General features: G+C 36.8%; 1 long non-coding RNA gene and 1 pseudogene across 6 annotated transcripts; both read right to left on the bottom strand.

Annotated features, from left to right (window-relative positions):
- Positions 1-321: 321 nt before the first annotated feature.
- LOC107882086 (uncharacterized) lies at positions 322-5,902 on the bottom strand. Of its 6 annotated transcripts, none has more exons than XR_016125704.1 (6): positions 5,387-5,902; positions 2,554-2,837; positions 1,534-2,087; positions 1,323-1,401; positions 1,155-1,222; positions 322-1,028 (listed from the first exon to the last, which is right to left on the bottom strand). It is a non-coding gene; the product is annotated as an uncharacterized LOC107882086 (long non-coding RNA). The 6 variants fall into 6 exon arrangements; XR_016125703.1 differs by having other exon boundaries at positions 2,554-2,827; XR_016125705.1 differs by lacking the exon at positions 2,554-2,837 and having other exon boundaries at positions 322-545; positions 679-1,028.
- Positions 5,903-6,799: 897 nt separating this feature from the next.
- On the bottom strand, positions 6,800-7,694 carry LOC148918661 (uncharacterized; annotated as a pseudogene).
- Positions 7,695-10,280: the final 2,586 nt, after the last annotated feature.

Raw genomic sequence — 10,280 nt, 5'->3', positions numbered from 1 at the left:
ATTTTTTTTATGCTTCTTATAATCTATACATAAACAATCTTACAAAAAAAGAACTATGTTCTGCACGTTTTTGGTTCATTTTTGACAGTAATTGTCGCTCCAAGGCCTTAGATACCCTCATGAAGGATCTCAAAGTTTATGCTGAAGGTAATGAGGACCTGTTCAAAGAAATGCATCAAATGTGTATGGGTTCAATCCAACAGGGATCATAAGGCACTCTCTATGTGTGGAGATATAATGTCTATGATGAAGACTATCATGAAGGAAAATGCTAGATCATTATTCATTATTATATAAATAAGGTACAACAAGCACCATATATGTATCTCTTCAATATGATTGATATATTTGCCAATGATCCTCGTACAACAACTTGTATAAGAATTGAAGAAATATTATTACATAACATTCTATAGTACTATTGGGTACTATATTTTCACATCAGAAAAATACTAAGATACAAATTCAAAAAAATCATTGGTCTTATCATCAACCCCGAGGGTCTTGCCATCTGTTGGTACTAAGCAATGAATCCCATCCTTTATCTACAATTAAGAATCATACAAGACATCAACTATAAATGCAAAACCATATAGAAAAGATGAAATTTTTGATGGTCATTCGTGTTAAGCTCAACACATGACCTCTACCAAATACAAGGGCATTATCAATTCTCACAAGAACAAGGACATTCTTCATGCTGTTCTCTGAGTTGTAAGTGACATGTTGCAGGACATTCATTGGAGACATGCTGCAGAGTAGGATTCGATCAACAGATATGTTGTATGGCACATTCAAATCATGATCCACTGGGGAAACAACAGGCGGCAGCTGGAAATGATTACTGTTTAGATGATCATTTCCTTCATTCTCATTCCCTGGAAAGGCTGTGGCTGTATTTCAGTGCTCATGTCATTTATATTGACAGGGAAGCTTGTATTGCAGCCAACACCAAGCAGGGTGTCTTGCTCCAGTGAAATGTTGCATTGGGCTGTGACATAATCAATCAATTGTTGGTCATCAGAGATCTGTGAATTTGACAGTTACCCAAAACAAAAAAAAACTATTTGTGAGAGATGTGACCAAAATAAAATTTCAAATCTAACATAAGAAATTAAAGCAAGGTTTGAGTGAAGCATCATAAAACATCATACATCTTTGGAGACAAACAGCTCAATCAACCCTCTGCACTTGGAACCAAAACTCTGGTCTCATCTCTTTCCTGCAAAATGTAAGTAGAAATATATAGTTACATTTAATTATATGTTCAGAAAAGGACTTTCTTTTGGAACTAGCTAGGAAAAATGGGAACTTGAGCTCACTGCCATGGCACTTGAATCTCTGTTAGAAGATGAATTCAACCAAATTGGCTGGTTTGATATTAATGGATGTGCATAAATCCTGCTCATGAGCACCCATGGTCAATGATATAAAAACACTAATTAATTTCTTTTGTCAAGATATGAATGGTACTTGGTAATTATGATTGAATGAGTAAACAAAAATGCGAAAATGAAAAGGATATATAGGTACCCAGAGTCTAAGGACAGAGAAGAAGGAAGCTGGGCAAGAAGATCACAGGAATTTTGTTCTTGAGCGCTGCATTGCATCTCTGCATGGAAGGACTGGATAAACTGGAAAACTAAGTTCATTTCCTCCATTAGTCTGAGTGTTCTCATCAGCCCCAGAAAAACAACAATCCATCAACTCAATAAACCTTAAAAATAATAAAATAAAATAAAAATTAGTCACAAAAAGAAACATGAATTAGTAACTGTTAATTAACAGGTTCCTCTTAACCTTTGGTCTTCACTCAATTTCCAAATAACACAATAATCCTAGCCTTTCAAACCCACAAGGGGCCTAAGCCTCTCAGTCAGATTTTGCATAATGATGGCATATCTACAGAGAATTTATTCAAGAATGGATATTTTTTTAAAGAACAATCTATCGAATCTCATAATATGCAGAGATAATAATATTCCAAAAGCCACAAGAGACCCCAATTTCTGAAATTCTTGTTACAATAATTCCTCAAAAGCTCCTTCACCCAGCCAGTCATGGCCAAAGCCAAAAGTTCCAGCCATCTGTATAAACAGAAACCAGAAGGCATAAAAGTAAGACAATTTGTAACAGTTATAAGTGAAAACAATAACCGATTACGGCTAGCCAACGTGCTAATCTAATGATTCCAGAGTAAAAAGTAGAATCCAACCACTTAATTAAACTACCCACATGCAAAACAAGAAGAAAAACAAAAAGAAGAATAACCATCTCAGAAACCAGTAGTGACACAAAAAAACAACAGATTATAACGCAACTGCAAGCCCATTCCCAGATCTTTAATATTGACTGATATGAAATCCACAATAACCGAGTCAGAATGGTACTCCTTAACGATATGGCATGAAAATTAGAAAATACTATCAAGTAAAGGAGCCAAGTTTCGACCCTGCATTCATAACATTGTAGCAAATTCACAGTCAGACCATTCAAACCAACAGGAAGAGAAACTAAAAAGAAAATCATTCCAATTATGGTAGCAAAACTCACAAGACAGAAAATAATCCCCAAGTCAGCAAATTTTGTATTTAGGGTTCCCATGATTTGTGCTTGCTTCGGCTTCCAAATCTCAATCTCAAGCTCAAATTTGCAGGTAAACTTTTTCAATTTCGGGTTTCAGACTTCAAGTCAATCGCAGTGTTCAAAAAATGGGGCTAGGCGGGCGCTAGGCGGCTGGGCGGGCCTCCTAGGCGGGTTGGGTCATTTTTCGGTGCCGAACAAGGAGGACGAAGCAGCCTAAACTTGACTGCGTCTGCTTGGCAAACTGAAGTATCCTAGCATCAAAAGTCATAGATTACATAAACTCATTAACCAAAGGTAATGCTTCCTCTCTAGTTTTGGTCTTCCTTTCTATTTTGTGATTGCATATGTTCATACATACGCCAGTGCACGTTTGTGTGAGAGAGAGAGTACTAGTTATTCTCATATTTAGTAAAAGATTTAGTCACTTTCTGTTTTTTGTAATTGGGAGAGACACTGACTTGTGTGTTAAACTTGACAGCTTGAATTGGCAGCATTAACAGTGTAAAGACCCTCGTCCAAATCCAGTCATTAAGACTCTTTTCATTGATTGTGTTTGTGAATGGCAGGACTGTTTGTCTCTGTCTCTATCGACTGGGAACAGTTTGCAAGTAAGATATGTTTTGATTGTGTTCTTACAATCTATACATAAACAATCTTAAAAAACACCATGTTCTGCATGTTTTTGTTCATTCCTGACAGCAATTGTCGCTCCAAGGCATTAGATATCCTCATGAAGGATCTCAAAGTTTTTTTCTCCCATCGTTTATAAATTTCCTGTCTTTTTAGAATGATCGTGTGCAGTAACTAGTTTTTATAGTTCACTCATGAATCCTGCTAATGTGATTCTTCAGTCGGAACCTGGGGGTGTTGGAGACATAGGACTATGGGATGTGTTAGTTCAGGGAAAAAGTTGCTTTCAAGAAATTTTAGAGTCTGGAATCTTGATGCAGGCCCAATGGCCTTAAAGGTGCATCTGCTTCTGGATTACGTACTACTCTCTCAACCTTACTGATATGATCCAAAATTTGAACAAATGTCAATTATTTCAGGAAGCTCTGGTCAAAGATTCATAAGTATCTGTTAATCATATCCGACAGAGTCCTGATGGTTCTATATTTGGTGAGAATGTTCTCATACTTAAAATGGTATGGAGTTGCTGATTTTCAGTTCTTGTAGTTAAATTCACTGCCGTCGTGTTCTTCAATGAACTGGGATTGCATATGCAAAGCGCATTGTGCAATTATATTCTTATAATGGAGGCAACAACAATTAGAAGTAAGTTATGAAAAAGAACACAAATTCTCAAGGAAACTGCAACTTTTGAGTACGTGACTATAAACCCAACCCATCATTTTTCTTACGTAGATTGATGCTCACTTAGGAAGTGTAAATGATTTTGGCATTCTTTTCCCCTCACAACCAACTTTTGGTCATAACTTGTGCTGATGACAAGACCGTCAAGGTTGGTTTCATTAATGTATGTTTAAGGTTTGGGATATATTTTGTAGCCAAAGACAGTTTACTTTTGAAGGTCATGAAGCTCCTGTCTATTCTGTCTGTCCTCATACCAAAGAAAATGTCCATGTAAGGGCCACTTTGGGTTTGATGTTGTGGTTCTGGTGAAGTTTTTGTTCTGAATCATCTGATTTACTTTCCGGTTCCTGCAATATATTATCCAACACTTGTTTTCATGCTTCATGCCGCAGTTGTCTTTTCAACATCGGCGGATGGCAAGATCAAAATATGGTTATATGATAGCTTTGAAGGCAGTGCTGCGCCAAACTGGCTCATAGTGCTGATGTTCAAAGGTTCAACTTATATGGCCTGCGATTGCCATCTTTTATTTCCTGATTGATATCTTTGGGTGAATATAGTAATGTTAGTTTTGATTGAGATCATGTAGCGTTCTTTTCATGTGGGATCAGCCAAGGAGGGAAACAATTAGAGCCAGGAGCGACCAAGTGTAAAAACATGGATTTGTTTTTTTGTTTTTGATATTAAGAGAGATTACATGAGCCTCAACTAAACCAACATCTTCCATTGCAAAAATGCGAAGAAGTGAACATTGAACTCCTACCAAAGACTTTTTTTATATTTATTTTGTTCGAACTACACATATATAAGAAATCCAGGCCTAGATTTCTTCTTTATGTCTTCTTTATGAATTTCTGACTCCTCAATCTTCTGCTTTCAAATACTTCATTCCTAGTCCTAGATCGAGGACACAATACAAAGATCATAGTAACCAGTACTGTGTTGTCTACTGGACTGCTGATCCTGGGCCTAACCCTGCTATTATATGTGAGGAAGAACCAGCAACAAATATATGGTAAGCTATTTGATTTTCTACTCTTCTGCCCCTCCATCTTCTAAGATAGGTAGGTTCAGTTCTATAGAAAATGTTTGCTGTTGCCTCTCTGGTTTCCCTACAGTTAGCTTGACAGTTTCCACATGTCATTTGGGTCAGGACTAAGGTGGTGTAATTTTTATTTATTTTTTCTGCTCTTTCGTGGGTTGGTTTTGTGTTCCTATGCAAGAGGAGGAGGAGACAAATCTTTCTTTCTTTCTTTTTTTTCTTCTATCAGCAAACAAGAGGGCATGATCAAATGTCAAAATCTATAACAGAAATGCAATATCCAAAGAATGAAAAGCAGTCCAACCAAGAACCATCAATGGATGAATATTGAATGCATAAAGATTTATCAAGTTTCAAGCAAGAAGAACCAAACCAATCGATCTATTGCTTAACCAAACCAGAAATAAATAGTCAGAATTTGAGATTGGGGCCTAAAAACCGAACCTTGTTATTGGCAAGACCATAGAAACTCCATGTTAGGATAGCTTCATCATTTCCTTCCACCGAAGACAGACACCAAGTCAGCAAATTTTGTATTTAGGGTTCCCATGACTTGTGCTTGCTTCGGCTTCCAAATCTCAATCTCAAGCTCAAATTTGCAGGTAAACTTTTTCAATTTCGTGTTGCAGACTTTCAGTCAATCGCAGTGTTCAAAAAATGGGGCTAGGAGGACGGCTAGGCGGCTAGGCGGGCGCTAGGCGGCTAGGCGGGCTCTAGGCGGCTAGGCGGGCGCTAGGCAGCTAGGCAGGTGCTAGGTGGCTGGGCGGGCCTCCTAGGTGGGTTGGGTCATTTTCCGGTGCCGAACAAGGAGGACGAAGCAGCCGAAACTTGACTGCGTCTGCAAGCTCCGTCCAATGCCAGTGCAAGCTTTCGTGTTTGTTTCAAATATATTCAAAGCGTATAGCCGTTCGGCTATACCCTTAAAATATTCGAATATATTAATATATAAAGAGTATAGCCGAACGGCTATACCTTTAAAATATCCAAATGTATTTAGAAAGTAAAGCCGCGCGGAGTTATTTCTTCAATTATTTTATTTATACATGCAATATTAGAGAATGAGAATTTAAATTCTTTCTAATACCTCTCATTCTAATGATTTCCAGCTATTAGCCCATTGGGCAAGAATAACAAATGAATTTTATTTATAACAAATAATACAGGTTAAACCCATAAATACAACAACAACAACAAAATCCCTCAACATTTTGTGGATCAAAGGATGGTGAATTTCATAATATAAAATTGCTTGTATAGCAATTTACTTTCTTGAAGAAAAATTTGATACAAAATAGTCTAACGAGACAACGAAGAGAAGTTTGCAGCTCTGTTTTGAAATTTATTGAAGGTATCAGAGGTCATATGACATTGTTATATGAACTATTCAAAATGAGAATTCAAACAACATGTGTTAGATGAGAAGTAGCATCTCATTCTTAAATATAAGATATTACTTCATTTGTCTACTGGTTGTGCATGTTGTTAAGCTGTTGCAACCAACATTCTTTCACCAAGAAACTTTTCTCGAACCTCAATGAAATTTAGCTAGGAAAACCTTTGGTGGTTAGGGAAGGTTAAGATAGAAACAGAGGCAGAGGCAAGGCTGAAGAACAATCGCGAGCACATGTGATATTACACAAAATGTAGCGAAGGAATTTAGAATGCCCATTTTCCAAATTAAGCACACATTTTATAATGAAATCAAGATAGGAACTTATAACAAGCCCTCATTAGAGTACAGTGTCCAAAAACACAAGATGAACACCACACCACTCCACACTCAACACACATAATTGCTCTTCAATGTTGTAAATATAAAAAAAGCTGAGATATCGCTTAGTACAATCAAATAGTTCTTCATTCCTCGTCACCCAAATCATTGAACGCATCGCACAAATCATTAAGCATTTCATCCCACATCTCCTCCACATGCACATGAAATGAGTATCCATCAACAAAAAGAACAAAATTGTCCATACCACGAAGAAATTCAAGAAATTTAGAACCCTTTCGCTTAAATTTACTAATATGAGACCCAAGCTTTGATATTTCATCGTTGTTCTCATCGAAACCAGAACAATCTCTGACGTCCAACATCACCAAACCTTTGCATTCGCGTAGCAACGTGGCAAGACCATCCCGATTAACTTTTGCACCCTCCAAATTTAAGTACTTGATATTAGGCACCAACTTCACAATTGACAATATGCCTCACGCCCATGAACAGAGCCTTTGGACAAATCTAAACCATAAAAATTCTTGCAATGTTTTTGTATAATTTCAAGTATTATGGCCAAATTTAAGTATGAACCAAATGATAACACCTCCAAATTTTCCACTTGCCAATCAGCTCTAGGTTCGTGTGTTTGCTGTCCAATAAATTTACTGGTAAACTCGAAGTCACAAGGCCAGGACACCTGCACACATTCCACAACAACAAAAATGCTACATTTGCATTTACAAGGAAAATTAAACTGGGTATACTTGAGGGTATGATCAAATGTCAAAATCTAAAACAGAAATGCAATATCCAAAGAATGAAAAGCAGCCCAACCAAGAAGAACCATCAATGGATGAATATTTAATTCATCAAGATTTATCAAGTTTCAAGCAAGAAGAACCAAACCAATCAATCTATTGCTTAACAAACCAGAAACAAATAGTCAGAAACCGAACCTTGTTATTGGCAAGACCATAGAAACTCCATGATAGGATAGCTGAAGCGCTCAGGATCTTGTGGGGAAGGCGTCATCGCTTCCTCACCGAGAAGTCTCTCGAGTTGTCTTCGATCTGTAAAGAGATACTATCAAATGTCAAAAGGGCACCTAGGGATATTTAACACAAGAATAGGGGAAGAAACCATTCTTATGTACACTGGCATTACATGTAGGACAATCTCCCGAGTCTCAAGTACCTCTGTGTTAGATTTGATGGGGGAGATGGTGCCTCAATGGAGAAACTTTTTTCTAAGTGCCCCGTACTTGAAGATTTGACTATACTCGGCAATTTTAGAGTTGATTCAAAATCTCTGCCCCTGAATTGAAGACAAGCATCACAAATACTAGAAATAATCGTATGTTCCAACTCTTCATCAATTCCCCAAAGCTTGAAAACCTGATTGTCGATGTCTTCAGTTGGTGCTCATATGCCATTTTATGTTTTCTAAAATCCGCAGCCAAAATTCGTCCCTATAGGCTTCCAGTAGGTGAAAGTCTAGCCTGTGATTACCTTGTGCCTCCGTTTACTATAGGAATTTCCAATGTTACGTATCTTTCTCTTCAGCTTCTAGTTTGGATGGTTTATTTTTGCCTGTTATCTTTAAACATTTGAAATAGTTGGAGCTTGGACTCATTCATTTTGGTTACTGGACATTGCTCATAGAATATATGAACCGATCACCTAATCTAGAATCTCTTTCCAAGACCTTGATAGTATGTTGAACACAGAAAACAACCCTTTCCGTCCACCAGCATTTGTGCTTACTTGTTTGTCTTCACACATTAGGATAATCTCCATGGAGGGGTTCCAAGGTAAATGTGATGAGATGGATGTGACTAAGTATTTGTTTGAAGTTCGGTTTGGTTATGAATAAAATGATTGTTTCTACTGCTACTATTGCTGGTGTTGTTACTCCTTCCAATCCCAAAATAGGAGATATACAAGGAAATTTCAATGTTTGAATGTCGTTTAGAGAGTTGCCATGTTCAAGTTCTATGAGATGCAATGAATGTCTCGGTTTCACATCAATTCAAGGATTTCTCCGAGTCCGTTCTATACTTTCTGAGTTTGAAAATGTCAATTTCATTTGTTTCTTTCACTCATTTGTTAGATTAAAGTGGAGATTATATTAGTAGTGATTTAATCCAACTTATTTTGGAACTTTGATTTTTCTGTACACCTCCATGATCTTTTTTGGGTCATATAATTGTTAGTTTTCTTGTTGTTGTGGAACTCCAACAATTTGACAACTTTTACATGTCGATATTTTAATTTTCAATTTGGGGTTTCAGACTTGCAGTCAATTGTAGTGATCAAAAAATTGGCCTAGGTGGGCTCTAGGCTGCTCGGCAGTTGGGTCTCTTTTCGGTGCCCAGCCCGGAGTACGAAGTCTCTATCTTTACATACATTGAAAGAGCCCAATCCAATCAAATCAACACAGCAGCCGAAACCGAAGAAAAAAAAAATCAAAACTTGAGTTGAGAGATAGGCTCAAGACCGAGTCTTTGAAGCTTGGAAACGGCTGTGACTCCGACTGCAAGCTTCGTGTTCGTTTCTCTGTCCCCAAAACGTGAATATTTTTAACGAGTATAGCTGCTAGGCTATACGTTTTTAATTTTAAAATGTTATAGTGTATAGCCGCGCAACAATATCTTTGAAATGTTCAAATATATTAAAAGAGTATTGTCGATACTCTTTAAATATACAATTTTGTCATATGATTTTAGGTTTAGGGCTAAGATACCACTTTAGCCCATTGGGCTTAAGTTATTCATTCAATTACTTCATGTATACAAGTGATATTAGGGAATGAGAATTTAAATTCTTTCTGATACCTCACATTCTAATGATTTCCAGCTATTAGCCCATTGGGCAAGAATAAAAAATAAATTTTCTTTATAACAAATAATACAGATTAAACCCATAAATACCAATAAAAATAAAATAAAATAAAAGGATTTGCCAACATTTTGTGGATCAAAGAATGTTGAATTTCATAGTATAAAATTGCCTGTACAGTAATTTACTTTCTAAATTGTATCCATCGTAATTATGAACTAAACCCAATTATAGCCTTTTTCTTATTGCACTTGACAACCCTGCTTTTCCGCTACGAGATATATCAGTCTGTGCGGCTATACTTTAAAAAAATTCAAATGTGTTTAAAGGGTATAGCCGTGCGGCTATACTGTTAAAATATTGGATAATTTTGCTTTTAGTAATTTTGAATGTGCATTGGATACTCTATCAGAGCATTTCCAGGAGAGTCTCCAAATTTTACCCAAATTCTAGTTAAAATAGCTAACCACTTAAAAGGTGGTTCCTCCAGCAATGCTCTCTATTTTAGCTAACCTCAAATATTTATTATTTCAAATTCATTAAAAAATTTAAAAGAAAGAACTCAAAATGAAAAGTAGCCTACAACCGAACCTTTCTTTTTCTTTTCTCTCTCTCTTTCTCTCTCTCTTTCCCTCTCTCTCTCTCTCTCTTGCGCAGCTTCTAGCTTTTTCTTTTTCTCTCTCTCTCTCTCTCTCTCTCTCTCTTGCGCAGCTTTCAAATTTGGTGAGCCTTGAATTTCTCTCTCCTCTTGCTAGATGTAGTTAGCCAAAATGGCGAGATA

Source organism: Prunus mume, linkage group LG3 (assembly GCF_029339155.1).
Source record: "Prunus mume cultivar Tortuosa linkage group LG3, ASM2933915v1, whole genome shotgun sequence".
In the NCBI taxonomy this organism is placed as follows: domain Eukaryota; kingdom Viridiplantae; phylum Streptophyta; class Magnoliopsida; order Rosales; family Rosaceae; genus Prunus; species Prunus mume.
Note: the sequence above shows the minus strand (reverse complement) of the source record. Positions and strands in the feature narration are given on the sequence as shown.